This window comes from Oratosquilla oratoria, chromosome 37, assembly GCF_046742065.1.
Source record: "Oratosquilla oratoria isolate Oo_2021 chromosome 37, ASM4674206v1, whole genome shotgun sequence".
Classification (NCBI taxonomy): domain Eukaryota; kingdom Metazoa; phylum Arthropoda; class Malacostraca; order Stomatopoda; family Squillidae; genus Oratosquilla; species Oratosquilla oratoria.
The window spans coordinates 9,718,423-9,736,731 of NC_134813.1; positions in this window are offsets into that span (position 1 = coordinate 9,718,423).

Consider the following 18,309-nt stretch of genomic DNA (forward strand, 5'->3'; position numbering starts at 1 on the left):
CTCCAAGGCATTTGTTTGCTTCTCTCAACCCACAATTTACCTCCACCTCCACTCCTCCCTTTCCTGTCACGTGCGACCCCAAATGCCGTTCACCTCCTTCAGCCTTTCTCCATTAAAACATACTTCCAACTTGCTGACACCCTCCACATTACGTCAAGCCACCTTCGTTCTGACATCACTCTTTCATTCATCCAATAGTATTTTACTTCTCAAACAAGTGCCACACCTTAAGGGTGTGACTTTTCCTCTCTGCGCCAATGATTTTTCTCCTCCTCCATATTTTTCTCCAATCAGAGAGGCTGTTATACTCTTCTAAACGATACCACCACGTAAGCATTATGTCGTAACAAAAATGGCTTGTCCACTAACAATTACAACAATCAAAACAATATTTCACACCAGGCGACACTCCGCATTTTGTTACATATACAGCATATAGAAGGCGCGAGTCTGACTCAGCTATCCTTGTCGCCTGTCGGCCGTCGGCCGTTGTTTTCATAACAACTGATCCTGGATTAGCATTCGTTCTCCATCTACCACTCCATCTACTTTATTTTCTACTTTCATCTATACTTCCATCTACCGGCCTCTTACAGGGCCCGGCAGCTACCGTTGGTCGTCCCGACCAATGATTTCTGTTACCCTCTTACAGGGCTTGCTAATATATACTTGGAATTCATCCTAATAAGCTAACCTACCATTGCGTAAAATTAAATCAATTATATATTAAAGATATAAGCAACCTTCCAAAATGTAGAATGTATGCAATTAATGGTGAATGTTAGAATAATACAAAATGCATATTGAAATAATACATGGCAATCAACATGCATGTCTAAATAAAAATTAAGCAGATTAAATGTAAATAACATGCATGTAAAATTTATAAGGCATAAATCAAAATAAATTGCAAACAAAATCACTTGCAAACAAATAACAATTTGCAAAATTCAATGGTGAATGGTTTTATCATCTTTTCAAAGATGATAGTAGATAATTTGCAAACATATTTGCAAAATTCACTACTTTAGAGTTATTGTTAAGTGTCTCTTCTTGCATTTCAATTCTTATTTTTTTCCAACACACTTAATTCAATTTTTAAAGACAGTCTTAATGCTTCATAATTATCACAATACTTATGTGAGAGGTCCTAAGGTTCCAAGTCTGACCACAGCAGAATCAAGGTCTCCATGTATCTGCTTGACACCAAGTTCCAGTTGTTTAGGTCTCCCATCCCAAGTACATACAAATGGCAAACAATATTATCTGTAAAATACTTCAAGATTAATATTCAACTCACAAAGAATATTATTATAATATTCTCTATACTCTTCAGGTTTCTCAACATTGATACACAGGGTATCCCAACTGTCATTTTCAATTAAGTCACTGATCTGCAATTCAATTTTCTTCATGTTTTCTAAATGGCCTATCACTTCTTCCCTTGTTTCTAAATTTACGAGGTTATGTCTATTTCCACCTGCAGAATGAATTACCCTATATGGTCCTGAGTACCTTGGTGAAAGTTTATTACAGGGTGAATGTAGTTTGACCATGACTAAATCTCCTATTTTCAATTCTAGTTTTTGTGCTATTTTGTGTTGTTTCTTCATCTCTTGTGAATACTGTTGCATATGTTCCATAACTCTTTGGTGAATATTTTGAAAAGTATTTATTCTATTCAATATGTAATCATCTATATTATACACAGGTTTCTGGTCTGCAGTCAAAATTTCATATGGAAGAGTTTTGTCTTCCCCAAAAATTATAAAATGAGGTGTATCACCTGTTGCTACATTGATTTAATCATTCAAGGTACACTTAACACAAGGAATCCAAGTATCCCAAATTATACTATGTGGACTTATACTTCTAAGACAAGTAATGATTTTCTTATTCAACCTTTCTACAACCCCATTACTTTGTGGATGATTCACTGAGATACTGACTTTCTTGATCTTAAATAACCTACATGATTTTTTCAAGATTTTGTTATTAAATTCTGTTCCATTATCTAAAACTAAGATCTTATGTGTAGTGAAATTACAGATTGTCTGATCATAGATTAGTGAAGCAATTGTTTCAGCTTTCTTATTTGGAATGGGTTGTAAAATACAAAATCTTGAGAGATAACAAATAGCAACAAATACATATTCATATCCATTTTCAGACATAGGTAACTCCAATGTATCTATGTGAACTCTTTCCCAAGGTTTCTGTGGAATGGGATAGGTAAGTATAGGAGCAGGTTTTGGTGTATTTCCTTTCACATTAACACATTTCAATTTTTTTCAATATAATTATATATATCTTTCTTCATACCTGGCCAAAAGTATTTAAGTTGTGCTTGTCTATAAGTTTTATCCTTTCCTGGATGTGAGCTACAATCACTACCATGAAGTAACTTCAATATCTCTTTTACAAGAGTTTGGGGGTATTACCAACTGATTTACTGGCCCTCTAGAAATATCTTTCCCACTTGCAGCTGTTTTTCTATACAAAAGTCCATTAATCAATCGAGGATTTCCTCTAGGGTACATCATATACTTGATTAATTTATCACATGTAGTATCATCCCTCTGTTCTCTTATTTGCATTTCCTTCTCTAAAGGTACTATGTCCTCGAGACTCCAAACAGCATTATTCAACCCAGGCCCAGTCATTGTTGACTAATGTTTTTAGAAAGTGCATCTGCTGCCACATTCTACCCGGAATATATTCAAATTGAACTTCATAGCACTGAAGTATTGCAAACCATCTAGCAAGTCTGCCCCTTAGATTCTTATGCTTAAATAAGTTCTGAATAGCTGTATGATCAGTCCAAACTCTGATTGGATATCCTAGTATCATATCCCTAAAACTTTCTAAGGAATAAATTACTGCTAAAGTTTCTCTTTCTGCTATAGAGTAGTTTCTCTCCGCACTATTACAAAGTCTTGATGTGTAAGCAATCGGTTTCAAAGTTCCATTTCTCTCTTGCATCAGTATGCCTCCTAATCCTATGTCAGATGTATCAGGAATTATTAAAATGGGGGAACTTGTGAGTTTATCTTTCAACTTGTCAAAAGCTTGCTGCTGTACAGGTCCCCATATGAACTTTGAATCCTTCTTCAACAAAGAACTTAATGGATTTGCAATGTCAGCATATCGTTGAATAAATTTTCTATACTATCCTGTCAATCCCAAAAAGCTCCTAACCTTGTCTACATTGGTCGTAACCGGAAAATTCTTGACTGTGTCAACCTTTGAATTCACTGTACTAAGTCCATGTCTGTCTATCTTATGTCCTAAATAAATAACAGTCTTGCAAGAACTTACATTTTTTAAGTTTTACTTTTAATCCTGCTTCAACTAGTCTTGGAAATATCAAATCTAATTTCTTAAAAAGCTCCACTGCAGTCTGAGAATCTATTAAAATGTCATCTAGAAATGCACTGGCAGTGTTTCCTAACAATCCATCTAGAATAGTATTCATTAATCTCATGTAAGTTAATGGACTATTACATAACCCAAATGGCATTCTCTTGAACTCATAATGTACTGTTGAAGTAGAAAATGCTGTGAACTCTTGAGTCTTCATTCAACTCTATTTACCAAAAAGCTGATTTGATATCTATTGTACTAAAATATCTATTCTCAGTTCCCAAACTTCTCAAAATGTCACCGATAATGGGTAATGATAACCTGTCACGAACGGTGTGCTTATTCAATTCCCTATAATAATCAATAACTGGGCGCACAGTACCATCTGACTTTGGCACCAAAATCAAAGAGAAGTTCCATTCACTTTTACTATGTTCAATGATATCCTGTGATAACATTTCAGTGATCAATTTATCTACTATTGCCAATTTAGAGTGAGGAACTCTGTAGGCGGGTACGTAAATAGGCTGTGTTCCTGGTTTTAATTTAATATGATGTTTTAAAACAGTTGTTTTGCCTAAGGCGTCCCCCGGCAAAGCAATTGCTTGATTGTGCCGGGCAATTAGTTGATTGTAATGATTCTTTATATCTATTTCTCAAATCTATACCTTCTTGAACTGAACAGATTGATGAAATTGGTAATTCTAACTCCTCACTATTCTCATTTAAAATCTTAATGGGTTTAGTACACACCTGAAAACATCCTATTTGTGTACCTTTCCTTATAACTATATCCTTATTCATAGTGTTAATTACTAGTACTTCTACTCTGTTCTTATTTGACTTATAAATCCCTGAGTCCCACTTCAACCCTTTTATCTTAATTGATTCTGGGACTGTAATTATTTCAGAGTCTACACTGACTCCTTTCAAACACACTTCCACCTTACCAATTGACATGGGATGCAACAACGTCGACTTTATCACACCACCATCTACAATTAGCAAAGCTTCAGTTGTTGATAATTTAGTAATTTCTGGGATTTCCAGAACATCTGAGATGGGTCCACAAGTTGCTTTACTTTCTGTTGATCGGGACCACTCGGCCTCGTTATCTAAAATAGAAATGTTATCTAAGGATTCATTGATTCCTGCCACTGGCCTTAAGTCTGGTTGATTAAAAAATGGGATTAACTGTTACTTCACTAAAATCCCTAAGTCAGCAGGGCAAATTACCATATTTTCTTTTCTCATAGTTGCAAATCCTATCAATAAATCTCCTGGAAAAACAGAATCTTCTACCACTATCACTGGAATGCACAAATGTTCATTTGTATATAAGAAAACTTCTAGCTCAACCTTACCTAAAGTTTTTAACTGATTTCCAGTTACTCCTTGCGATGAGTAACGGATTGGTTCCAACATTTTCACTCCTGAGTTCAACTGGTTTAAAACTTTACTGGTAATTACATTAACTACAGACCTTGTATCAATAGATATTTGAATAGGCTTATTGAACACTCTACCCGCAATGAGAGGTCCTACAGAAGTTCTTCTAATAGTAATTATCAGTTTGTCAGTTTCTTTCATCTTTCTTGTATTTCCATATTTAACACAATACCGTCTATCGGTATATATATGGGCAGTTCTGAAATTATTCATTCTGTGTATGGGGGTTTTCCTCTTAGCTCTGGGGGTATCCGAATATTTCTGCATTCATGAGTCCTATGACCTATCTTATTATGATAAATACAGAATGGTGGGTTCCTATATTGATACTCACTATGACCCTCGTATTTGCAATTTCTACAAATAATTCCATAAAAACAGTCCTGTGCTTTGTGTCCACAGGTATTACAATTAAAACATAGAATTCTAGCATCCCTGGATGGACTTCTAACATGCCTTTTATGTCCTACTTCAGCTTTTCTCAACTCTCTAGAGTTCGTATGTTGGCCCACGGTCATTACATATGGGTTTATCGTTCTGGTCTCACTGTATCCTTGAAGAAGATAATCTAATTTTCCTAAACTTATATTTGACTTAAGATCTTTATACAGCTTTTCTGCCAATTTGATTACCTGAGAAAATTTACATTTTGTCACTAGATCTTTTTTATCCAGTCTGAATCTTTCACGATAGAATTCATGTCTTTTGACCATCTATCTAATGTAGCTAAGTATTCTGTGTCTGTTTCACTTGTTGTAACTTCTTTAATTATTTTTTACCAAAGACCTGATAGGATCCTGGTCACATTTGGACAAAAAATGTTTAATAAACCCTTCTTATATACTTCATATTGGTTGATCTCTTCCATTTGCTGGAAATTAATGATAAACCTAGCCCTCCCATTTTTCAGGGTCTATATTCTCTTTTAGAATTTCTATTTTTCTTTTTTCATCAGTAATGTTTTTACTCACAATAAGAGTGTCAATCAAATTAAGGTATTTGTTGACCCCATAGGTATTTGCTTCCCCAGTGAATTTTGGAATGCTTATATTTGAGGTATGAACCTAATGCCTCAACACGTTCGCGCTCTAATTGTTCATACCTTGCTTTAGCTTGGCTGCCTCCACGTAGTGTTGCTTACGACGTCACTTGACGTCCTTCGTCAGCCTCGTCGTTCATCAGCCTCGAAGATCGTCTTGTAGATGATCACCTTGAAGATCGCTTTGTTCTATTCGTAGTAGTAGTTGCTCGTAGTGTTGTAGACCCTCGTTCCTTGTCCTCTTCCTTTGAAACCAACTCACTTGGTTATGGTTGTGGATGATGTACTCCCGTAGACTTGTCTTGCACCTCTTCACGCACCAGGCTCTTCTCTTCGGAGGAAGTTGAACATCGTCCCGAGCTGCCGCAACTGTCATTCCCGCGTCCGTCGTCTCCTCTTAGAGCGTTTCTATACTCTCTAGAATTTGTTATAAGGTCCCATGCCTTGGTTTTCTTAGGGGTGAATAAAATAGGGTGTAGTTTTTTCTTTGAAGCGTGTTGGTCTAAATCAGTACACCCCGAGAATCCCGACCGGGGCTCTCTACATACACGCCAAGCCACCTTTGTTCCGACATCACTCTTTTATTCATCTAATAGTCTTTTACTTCTCAAACAAATGCCACACCTTAAAAGCGTGTCTTCTCCTTTCTGCACCAATGATTTTTCTCCTCCTCCACCTTTTTCTCCAATTAGAGAGGCTGTTATACTCTTCTAAACGATATCACCACCTAAGCATTATGTCGTAACAAAAAATGGCTTGTCCGCTTACAAACAATTAAAAGACAACAATGTCGCAACCAACAGGCGACATTCCGCATTTAACTACCTCAGCACTTTTATATGTATACAGACGCGGGTCTGACTCAGCTACCTTGGCGCCTGTCGGTCGTCGGCCGCTATATCATAACATCCTAATAAAAAGACTATAAAATTTCCTGCCAGTCCTTCTACCTCCTCGATCTACCTCCGATCTACCTTAAATGTCTACCTTTATCTACCGGCCTCTTATACTTTCTCTCTCTCTCTCTCTCTCTCTCTCTCTCCACTTCAAAAGCAACTAGCACTAGAGACCATCGACAGTGTATCCTCAAAGATCCCTGCAGTTCATGTCATCTACGTTGATGGCTCAGTACAGGCTGATGGAAGAGCAGCAAGTGCCACGTAGTCACCCACCTTACAGCCACCTGTGGAAGCTGGATGGATTGGACGTAGGTTACCTGTCACATCAAACTTCACTTTTTGTGAGCTACACGGAATCCTCGATGCAGTAACATATCTTGTAGACTGTGACGTCAATGGTGTGATCGTTTGTGACTCCTAACAAGCTCTACACGCCCTCTCCTCACCCATACCCAACTACTATTGTGTTGTGCAGGCCTTACTGACTCAACTCGCCGTTGCTCACGAAGCATCTATAGCCGTGTCTTTCATATGGATACCTTCTCACGTCGACCTTGCTGGCAACGACACGGTGGACCGTCTTGCCAAAGCAGCTTGTGCCTTCGTCTTAGACAACGAACGCGTAGTACCGTTTTGCCAAAACAGCATGTGCCTTGGTCTTAGACGACGAACGCGTAGTACCCTCTCTCCCCTGCCTCAAAATCAGAATACACGCAGCCACTCACGCCATAACAACACGCCGAAGGGATGCGGAGCGAGTCACCAGTGTCTCTATACAACACCACGACCACTTCCTACCCAGCCGCCACAAGTATCGCCGACGCGGACCCATGGTACAGAAACACAATGTTGTCAGTGCTCGGCTCAGACTGGGATATCGACTTGTGTGGTAAGGCTCCTGGGCGGAAGATGTGCCACATTACTCATCATGCAGACTGTGTAACCGCCCTAATGCCAACACCCTTGAACATTACTGTCTCCAATGCCCCATTGTGACAGACAGTATTCCACAGAGACAAGACGTGATAACTGTATGTAAATATTTATTTAGTGACGTTAAATTAGATACACTCCTAGCTCGCCAACCCCATTTTGGGGGATTTTGATTGTTAAATCCAACCATACCTCCTTTTGTATATCTTCACATAATACTATAACTAATATACCAAGGCAGCCTATACCTACGTCATGGACAACGAACGCATAATGCTCACTCTATCATGCCTTAAAACAAGATACGAGTACACACAACCACTCATGCCATGTCGACACACCGAAAAAATGCGGAACGGACTACCGATATCCCCATACAACCACCTCCTACCCAACCGCCACAAGTAACACCGAAGCAAGCCCATGGTATGGAGGCACAATGTTGTCAGTACTCGGCTCAGACTTGGGAATCGACCTATGTGACAAGGCTCCCAGACGGATGATGTGCCACAGTGATTACCATGCAGACTGTATAACCGTCCTAACGCGAACATCCTTGAACATTATTATCTCCAATGACCCATGGTGACAGACAATATTCCCCAGAGACAAGGCATGATGATTGTATGTAACACTTACATAGTACCACTATCTCGCCATCCCCATTTCGGGGGATCTTGAATGATTATTACATTATGTCTCCCTTTAAAGAATATATGTAATAGATGACATGTCCTCTAATACAATACTGTAATTAATGTACTATTGTTTGCCGCCCACGGGCGTAATAAATTTATTAAAACCAAAATCTCTCTCTCTCTCTCTCTCTCTCTCGCTTGTGTTTTTGGTTGTTCAAATGAATCCAAGACATTCAAAATCTTGCACACTTTCGACTTGTAATACATATATGTCTTCATCATTTCGGGAAACCTGGATAAAATTGAAAGAATAGGGAAATGCTAGGTATAATGTTGACATTTTAAGGAGTTATATCTGTATTTCATTATGCGTGACAAGACTCAAAAGATCGGAAGCACTTTTACAATACCACAGAGTGTTGAACATGTTGCAGAGTTTCTTGAGTATGGTTCTTTTCATTTTTTTTTATTCCAGTGAAAAGAGGCACATGTTTCGCTACTTCGGGTAAAGACTTTATGTCATAAGGGAATGCTGAATTGTGGAGATTTCCGAAATTAGTTCATGATATCAGGCATTACAGTCCTCTGATGGTATCGAATCACTGACTGCAAAGTACACTTTAGTTCCCAGTCGCGTGTGAAGAGAGATTCTATTGGAAATAAACGTCATTAGTTGTTTATACGATTCATGTATATTTCTTTTTTCTTTACTGTGAAGATCATTTCTTTTGGCTCCTTCATCTCGCCACAAAGCCGAGAACTTCCGTGACTTTGAGAACACGGCAGCAACAGGAAGAGACCAGTACCTCCTCTATTATGAGAGCGAAGTCATCGTCATTCTGTCGGGGTGAGTTAAGACATATCCTTAGATGGAAGCTTATCGCACTGCATTTGATGTTTCAGATTGTTGCACTGTACCACCATTTTCTTCGTATATTTGCATGGATGACGAATGGACACCTTCCAAACGTCCATATGACCTACACGCACACGCACGCACACACACACACACACACACACACACACACACACACACACACACACACACACACACACACACACACACACACACACACACACACACACACACACTTTCGTCGAATGGACGGCGAGGATTGAAGTTCTGAAGAAAAAGTGAAATTTTCGTGGATCTCAACGCAAAGGAAGTACCTATTGTATTTACAGGGAAGGGGATTGCTCGTGGTGTAGTGGGAAAGTGAGAAAAAAGGAGAAGGGGAGGGATTACTGAGGGAATTGGAAGGAAATGAGGAAGGGGAAGACTCGGTCCAAGAGGCCAGGCGTCTCGTAAACAAACGAAGGACCGATGATCTTAGTGATGGGATTAACAAAAATGTAAAGATTAGAAACATAGATAAGAGCAGTACAATCGAAGGTGAGGATAATCATTTCCAGGGATTTAATGAGGGAGGGGCGGATACCAACCTCCCCCGACTGGCAAGACTAGAGGAAAAACTTGAACAAATGACCGAACATTGGGAGATTAGGTTCGGTAATATAGCAAAGGTTGCGCAGGGAATTGAAAGACTGGAAGAACTAGAGAAGGCGAACAAAAACTTAACTAATGAAATAGAAGAATTAAAAAGACAGTTAAAAGAAGTAAAAGAGGAGAATGAAGAATTAAAGAGGAATAATAAAGACAACAAAGAGGCCATAGCAAAAGAAGCACAGGGTTGAAAAAAATACAAGAAAACAGTAAAGTTGCATTTACTGACATAATTAAACAGCAAATGAAAGAACAAATTGAAGACTCAGTTACTAAAGGGATGAGACAGAAGGAGAATATAGTAAGAGACTTAGTAGATAAAAAGAAATGTATAATTATATTAGGAATAGAAGAGAAACATAACCCAGATAGAACCACAAGAATCAAGGAGGAAAATGAAAAAAGTAAGCAGTTTACTAGAATTAGTTCAGGAAGATGAACCTGAAATCATGAAACAAATTGAAGATAAGTTTAGTTTCGGAAAGCATAGTACAGATAAGATTAAATTCAGGTCACAAACGACGGCAAAGAATATCTTATCAAAAACAGGGAAACTAGCAGCAAGTGAACGATATAAAAAGGTATGGATAAAAAGGGAAATGAATAAAGAGGAAAGAGAGGAGGAAAAAATGAAAAGACATGAAGCTAAGGAAAAAAACGAGAACAGAACAGAGTCAGAAAAAGAGAAATTCTATTGGAGAGTAGTGAATATGAAAGTAAGGAAATACAACATACTAGAGAAAAACAAAAGGGAAACAGAGAATACAATGGAAGTGGCAGAAAACTAAGAGTGTCTTACACAAATATAGATGGATTAATAACAGGATTGAATGAGCTGAATGATTATTTGAAGGAAAAAGAACCGGACATAATGGGAATTGTAGAAACAAAATTAAAAGGTCCACTACCACCCAACAGTGTAGGACATGACGCATATAATTATTGGATTAGAAACAGAGAGACAAAGCAAGGGGGTGGAGTTATGTTCCTGACTAAGAAGGATATAAACGTGAGGTGTGTCACATATGGAAAGATTACAGTAGAGATGATTATGATCGAAGTGGAAGACAGAGATAAGAAGAGCAGAAAGTTTGTGATAGATTATGTGCCTCCAAAAACAGCCTCGTGGGAAGAGAGTGAACATAAAAGTATGTTAGCGGACACAAAGATAACATTAAATAAGATAATGGAAGATGGAGGAAGAATAGTTATGATGGGCGACTTTAATTGCAAAGAAGTTTGCTGGGAAGAGATGACAGTAAAGTGTGGAGACGGCTCATGGGGAAATGTTCTACTCGAGATGATTATTGACCATACAATGATACAGTGGATACAGGAGAACACTAGGTATAGAAAGAAGAAGAACCATCGAGACTAGACCTAATAATCACATCTGAACCTAGAATAGTGGAAAAGATTGAATATAAAACACCAATAAGTAAAAGTGACCACATATTGATTGAACTGGAATTAAATGAGGAAAAATACATGAAAAGAAATGAACAATATAGAAAAGGAAGAATGATGTATGAAAAAACAAACTTTGATCAAATAAGAGAATTCTCTCAGAAAGAAAACTGGGAAGGAATATACAAAGAAGAAACAACAGTGGAAGAGAAATGGAATATTTTGACAAAATTTATAAAAAAGGAGTGGAAAAGTATGTCCCAAGACAAAAACAAGAAAAAGAATATGTAAAGTGCTGGTACAACAAAAGTTGTAGGGAGTTAAAAGACAGAAGAGACAAAGCTTGGACCAAATTGAAGAAAGACAAAAGGCCTGAAAAATGGAAAATATATACTTGTTATAGAAATGAATATGTACAAGCGTGCAGAGAGGAAAAGAGAAAATATGAAAAAGATGTCATAGAAAAGTGTAAAGATCAACCAAAAATATTTTACAGATTTGTTAACAATAAACTGAAAAACAAACAAGATTTGGAGAAATTAAGACAAGGAGGAGTTGAATACACAGAGGAAATTGAAATGGCGGAAATTATGAACAAACATTTTAAATCAGTGTTTACAAGGGAGAACATACAACCTGAAGAGATCGAATGGAAAGAGAAAGTCCCCCCTATGAAAGAAATAGAAGTAACAAAGAATGAAATATTGAAACACTTGAGTAATCTTGATGTCAGAAAATCGCATGGACCAGATGAAATAGCAAACTGGATTTTGAAAGAATGCAGGAATGAACTGGCAGACAAAATACATAGCATAATAAACAGTTCTTTGAAAGAAGGAAAAGTTCCAGAGGATTGGAAAAAAGCAAATATAGTACCTATATATAAAGGGGGAAATAAAGCAGACTTTACCAACTATAGACCAGTCTCTCTAACAAGTTCAATAGCAAAAATTTGTGAGATAATTGTCAAAAGTAGATGGGTAAAATATTTAGAAAAAACAACGTGCTAAATCCAAGGCAATTTGGATTCAGACAAGGACGATCATGCGTCACCAATCTAATATGTTTCTATTCAAGGCTAATAGATATAATACAAGAAAGAGATGGATGGGTTGATTGTGCATTTCTAGACCTAAAAAAATCTTTTGACAAAGTACCACATAAGAAGTTGCTTAAGAAATTAGAAACTGAAGGAGGAATACAGGGCAAACTGCTTAAATGGATGGAAGACCACGAGCATAGCTCCACCTTCCCGTAAAATACAACTAGGTAAGTACAACTAGGTAAATACACACACACACACACACACACACACACACACACACACACACACACACACACACACACACACACACACACACACACACACACACACACACACACACACACACACACATACACTTAAGTTTTGTTATATAAAGTATGATTCTATAAGTTATACTATTCAGTAATCAAATTTACTATAAATGCTTATTTTGTTATGATTTTATTATCATTTTCATTTATTTTTACTAATGTTTTTTATGTTGTTATAATTTCATTGTTATATTAATTCTATTTTTCTAGCCCACACATAGCCCCTTGTAACTACGGTTTGGTTAAGCTTCTTTTCTACTGACTGATTGTCCACAGCATTTATACGCCAAGCAATCCTCGTGCTGCTGTCCCTGAATGCGCTGTTTCTGCTGTTTGTGATGAAGGACAAATCTCAATACCTGTTCCAACTAAGTCCATCATCCACGCCTCATTTGACCTCACAACAGGAACCACAGCTTCAAGGTGAGCTCTTCATCTGGAATAAGTGTACTAAGCAAAACAGGTAAGATAGTCCAGTCAATCTAACAGAATTTATGGTCCATGATGAAAATAATTGGAACAGAACGTTCTGTATGATGTTCCAAATACTTGATTACATTACATAACAACTGTAGAGAAAAACAGAAATGGTGGTGCATAATCCAGTCAATCTAGCAGAATTTATGGAAATAATTGGAACAGAAATTAAACCTACTGTATGATGTTCCTAATACTTGATTACACCACATAACAAATGTAGAGAAAACCAGAAGTGGTGGTACATGGGTAAACATAAACATATTAAACATAAACACCAAGCCGAGTAATAAAATGTTCTGACTTTTAGAAAATAGATGTTTCTTGACGTTTGGGAGCCGTAATAGCAATAATAGGGCTACTGAGGTACTAAAGATACACGAAATCACAATGGACTCCACACCATAGTACTGTCACAACAAACCACCACACTTAAACTGGTGGCGGGAAATGATCATGGCGGCGCTAAACGGCTGTACCCGGAAATACGATGATGATGTACACCATTGTTCATATCACAGCATTTCTCACCAGAAACACATAAGCCACATATCAAATTCTATGGTTGGGTGAAAGTATAAATTGTCCATACGATGCCGTGTTTTGGGTGTTCCGCCGGGTTTTAGAAGGCACGTAATTGTAGCCGATTTTTAGGTGTCGCCGGGTCTTAGATTGCCGAGTTTGGGACCTTTGACCTGTACTTCATACGCCTAGTTTTGTATCTAAAGAGTGATTTTGTTAAGTACTGTGCTCAAAATATTTCTAAATTCAAATTAAAAGACAAAAAAGAAAAAAGAAAAGAAAAATGGAGCGTAGTCAAAAGGCATTTTTTTTTAAATTTCCTTCAAAAACATTTGTCAAATAAAACTAACAAAGAATTATTTTAATTGTATCATCGTGCAGCTGAATAAATTAGCTTTTGAATGGTGTATCATAGTTTGAATTTTAATCTATATTAATGCGTTGAAAAAAAGAAAAAGTACACTTCCTTCAAATAAACATTAAAAAATAAATAAATAAATAAATAAATAAATAAAATAAAATAAAAAGCTAAGAAAGAATAACTTGGGTTATGCCATCGTATAGCTAGATAAATTAGCTTTTGAATGATATATCGTAGTTTCAATTTAAATGCCCTAGATTAAATCCTTTAGATTATTTTTTTCGATGACGCCCAAAACGCGTCATCAGAACGTGATGGAAGGGTTAAACATGTTAAAGACCTCCATGTATACTTGTCTTTCATTCACTGTCCACAAAGGTATCTTCAGACGCCATTCCATTTGTGCACCCATCTCCTTTGCATTCTCCACATGCAGCTGAACATTCCAGGTCATCACAACTAACACCACAGTCGGACGAAAGAAAGAGTTGCGCAAGCGAAACTATATATTTCGATTGCTAACTGCAATCCTCTTCAGTAGTACAAAGTGGAAGGAGGATGCTATCTTAAATAGCAACCTCTTACAAAAGAAAGGGAACTTGGAAAATGATAAACGTCACTACCCCAACCCTATGTGACCTGAGGATGACATGAGGTCGGGTCAGGGGGACGGGGAGGAAGCTTATTGACAATATGTTTGGTGATGAATAGTCCTGATATAATGTCTGGGGTACATTGACCCTTGGAAATATTCATCGTGGGCAGATATTCAATTAACGTGGATTCCACCATTTTCCTTCTAAACCCACAGCTTGATGTATAAATAAGATCAGATTTCTCCCAGTCCATCCGGTGATTAAATCTATTTACATGTTGAAACACGGCTGAATTTTCTTGGCCATACTTAATCGACCTCTTGTGTTTATTCAATCTTGCCCTTAAGTCTCTACCCGTCTGGCCTATGTAAATCTGATCACCGGATGGACTGAGGTCAACAGCTAACCAGGTGTTTTTGGAGGGATCATTTTTGTTTAGTGAGTCGGCTAGGGTCTGCAGGTAGTCAATATCCGAGGTGGGGTGACGGTAAAACGATCCTAAGTTCCTGCAGTCCTGTACCTGTACCTTTGTCCAAATTAGTTCCGAGTCCGAGTCAAGTTCGGTTGCTGGTGTAGCTATATGTCCTGGCTTCGTTGCTACGAGGTTTGTTAGGAAAGTATCCGACTTTCTTATTTATTAATTTTATTTATTATCTTATTCATTTATCTATTTATTTATTCTTATGTTTTATCTATTTAATCAATTTACTTATTTATTCATTTATTTGTTATCTTTATTTGTTATTATTATTATTACTACTATTATCTTATTTCTATTGTTTATTTATTATTATTATTTATTTATTTATTCATTTATCTATTTTTTGTGCAAAAATCTGATAAATTTGAATCAAGCGCGCTTGCATGAGCCGACCTTATACCTTTGTGCGCATGCGTGAATTTTTTCCTGCCTGTCAGTTGCTGGCAAGTAGCATTTGCGTGGTACAACCGGTTTAAAGACGGCCGCATAACGATGGACAGCGAGCCACGCTCCGGTCGGCCATCAACATGCCGAAATGACCAGGTTATTGCCAAAGCGAACGCTGTGGTGATGCGGGACCGTCGTGTGACTATCCGAGAAATTGCAGAAGAGGTGGGCATCAACACATTCCATTGTGACCGAAGATTTGGCCATGAAGAGAATGGCGGCGAAATTCGTGCCGAAGCTACTGACGGCGGAGCAAAAGCAACTTTGTGTTGAATCTCACAGGACATGCTGGACCCCACAAACAGTGCAGTGACCCCGACTTCATGAATATCATAATCATTGGTGACGAGTCCCAGTCGTCACAGTGGAAGCAATGAAAAGCCGCCGAGAGCACTACACACTATCTCACGCAAATGCTACTTGCCAGCAACTGACGCTATCGACAGGCAGGAAAAAATTCACGCATGCGCACAAAGGTTCAAAGTCGGCTCATGCAAACGCGCTTGATTCAAATCCATCAGGTTTTTGCAAAAACAGATAGATAAATAGATAAATAAATAAATAATTGAAGTCGGATACCTTTCTAACAGACCTCGTACAAGAACTCAACCGTGATCGCCGTTTTGTCTGTCCTTCCTGTGAAAAGGCATTTGTCATGGGTTGCTTGCTTGGTTTGGCCTGAGTGAACGTAATGAGTGGAACTTGTCGAGTCTAGGAGTAAGTCGAGTTCCAGTTGGGAAGCAAACCCACGACAATAACGTGGAACGTAAAGGTAATTTAGGTAGATGAAAATACGTTCCGAGGAAAGGCTCAATTTGAGACTGAATGTAAGTAGGAATTATAAGGATTACGGTTGAGGAAAGATAGACGTCTGCACGAAACTTAATTAACTATATTCACACAAAGAAAAAAATAAAGTTTTACTGATTAACATTTACGAACATACACTCACAGTATACTGAGGAATAACATAAATACACTTTCCTAATAAAGAAAACATACAATTCACAAATCACCGAGTCTTAACAAAAATATATAATGCACACAAAATAATTAATAACCCTATAGAAGTCCAAGGAATTGGTTAATATACTATACTTGCGAACAAAACAGCAAAGCACCAATATACAGCGATGAAGGGAGAGGCCTGGGTTGTGTGCGAGTGGGGGTGGACAGCCGGGGTGGCTCTTTTTATACCCGAGGGAGGCGGGGCCAATGTTTCATGGCAAGGTTCGAACTCATACGTTCATATATTGTATGCTGGCCTCGAGTCATGTTCGAAGCAGTGAGTAGTAGGCGGGCGATTTGAAAATGGGTTTGATTCACGGTTGGCTATAACACATTGAATAGGGATAGTCAGCGGGGAAGACTTCATTGTCAAAAATGTTTGGTTTGAGCCATGTCTTTGTTCCTATGATAATGTCCGGGTCAAAAGTCAAAATGGTGAAGGGCGGCTCATTTGTAAGTAATGCTGCGGAAGTTTATTATTAGTGTTCTCAGTACTGTTGTGGTTGTGTTATTGAGTTTAGTGATTGTATGGAGGTATTTGTGAGACTACTGATAGGATTTGTGTTTTTGGGGTTTGGCAGTGAAACTGGGGTAATGGACCAAGATTTGGTCTTGTTACAGGATTGTTCTCCACCCTCTTCCCTCCCTCTTATCTTAGCACCTCCTGGATGACGGGTCATCCCTGCATCTTTTCCATCGCCCTGGGTCAGAAGCAGTGTCGCAAGATGTAATTTATTCCATCCATCTTTTGTTCAAATTTATTATTTTGTATCACTTATTTTTGTATCTCATGAATGTTTAATATGTTATTCTTTAATATGTTTTCTCACACACTATTCTCATATCATCAATAAGTGTGACATCTCGCATCATCATAAAATGTGACTTCTAGCGAAACCGGTCAGGACACCTCAGCCACTCTATTCCCACAAATGTTCGATTTCTGATTTTTAGTTTAAGGTACATTTCACACCATGGTTTATTGGTTTCACACAAGTCATATGATACTCACAAAATTATAAATTGTACATTGTAGAACAACACCTCACTCAATTGTAAACTCCAACGGACCCCCACAAAGAGGGAACGCGGAGTCAACCAACTATGTATACTGCCAGCTTTATTCCCAGAGTATCATTCCTCTGAAGAAGATACAAGCGAAACCGGTCAGGAATAAACTCGGAACGAGACCCGTGACTCTCTTTTTCCACCTTTTTCATATATATATATATCTATATATATATATATATATATATATATATATAATATAATATAATATAATATAATACAATATAATATAATTTGTAGCGTATAAATATATATACACGCATGTTTGTGAACCCTGAAAATATATGTGTACACGCTAAAATCATCTCGTTCCAAAAGTTAGAAATAAAGATTGGGCATTTTCAGGTTTTCGGAAATGGCTTGGCAGCCATATTGGATTTATGCAAACTTGTTAACTTTCCACCATCTTCTTGTTCGTCCACTTTTGATATGTTATTAAGATGGGCATGTAGATTACATTACAAGACAAAATATGTTCCAATTTTTCCATTTCAAACTACAGATTGAATGGACTAAAAGCTGAACGGAATGTATTGGTTATGCGCAAACCAGATTGCCAGATACACAAAGTACATCTAATTTTCACGCGCGACGCATAACGACACTTTTCTGCAACTTATTTGGGGCGGTATTCTGGGATCATGCACTCTGGACAAAATAATAAAACCATTCTATTTTTAAGGTGCAGTTGGTGATTTGTTTAGAACATCTGTTTTTTTATCCATTCTCATAACATAACCAAATCACCTCATATCAGGTTT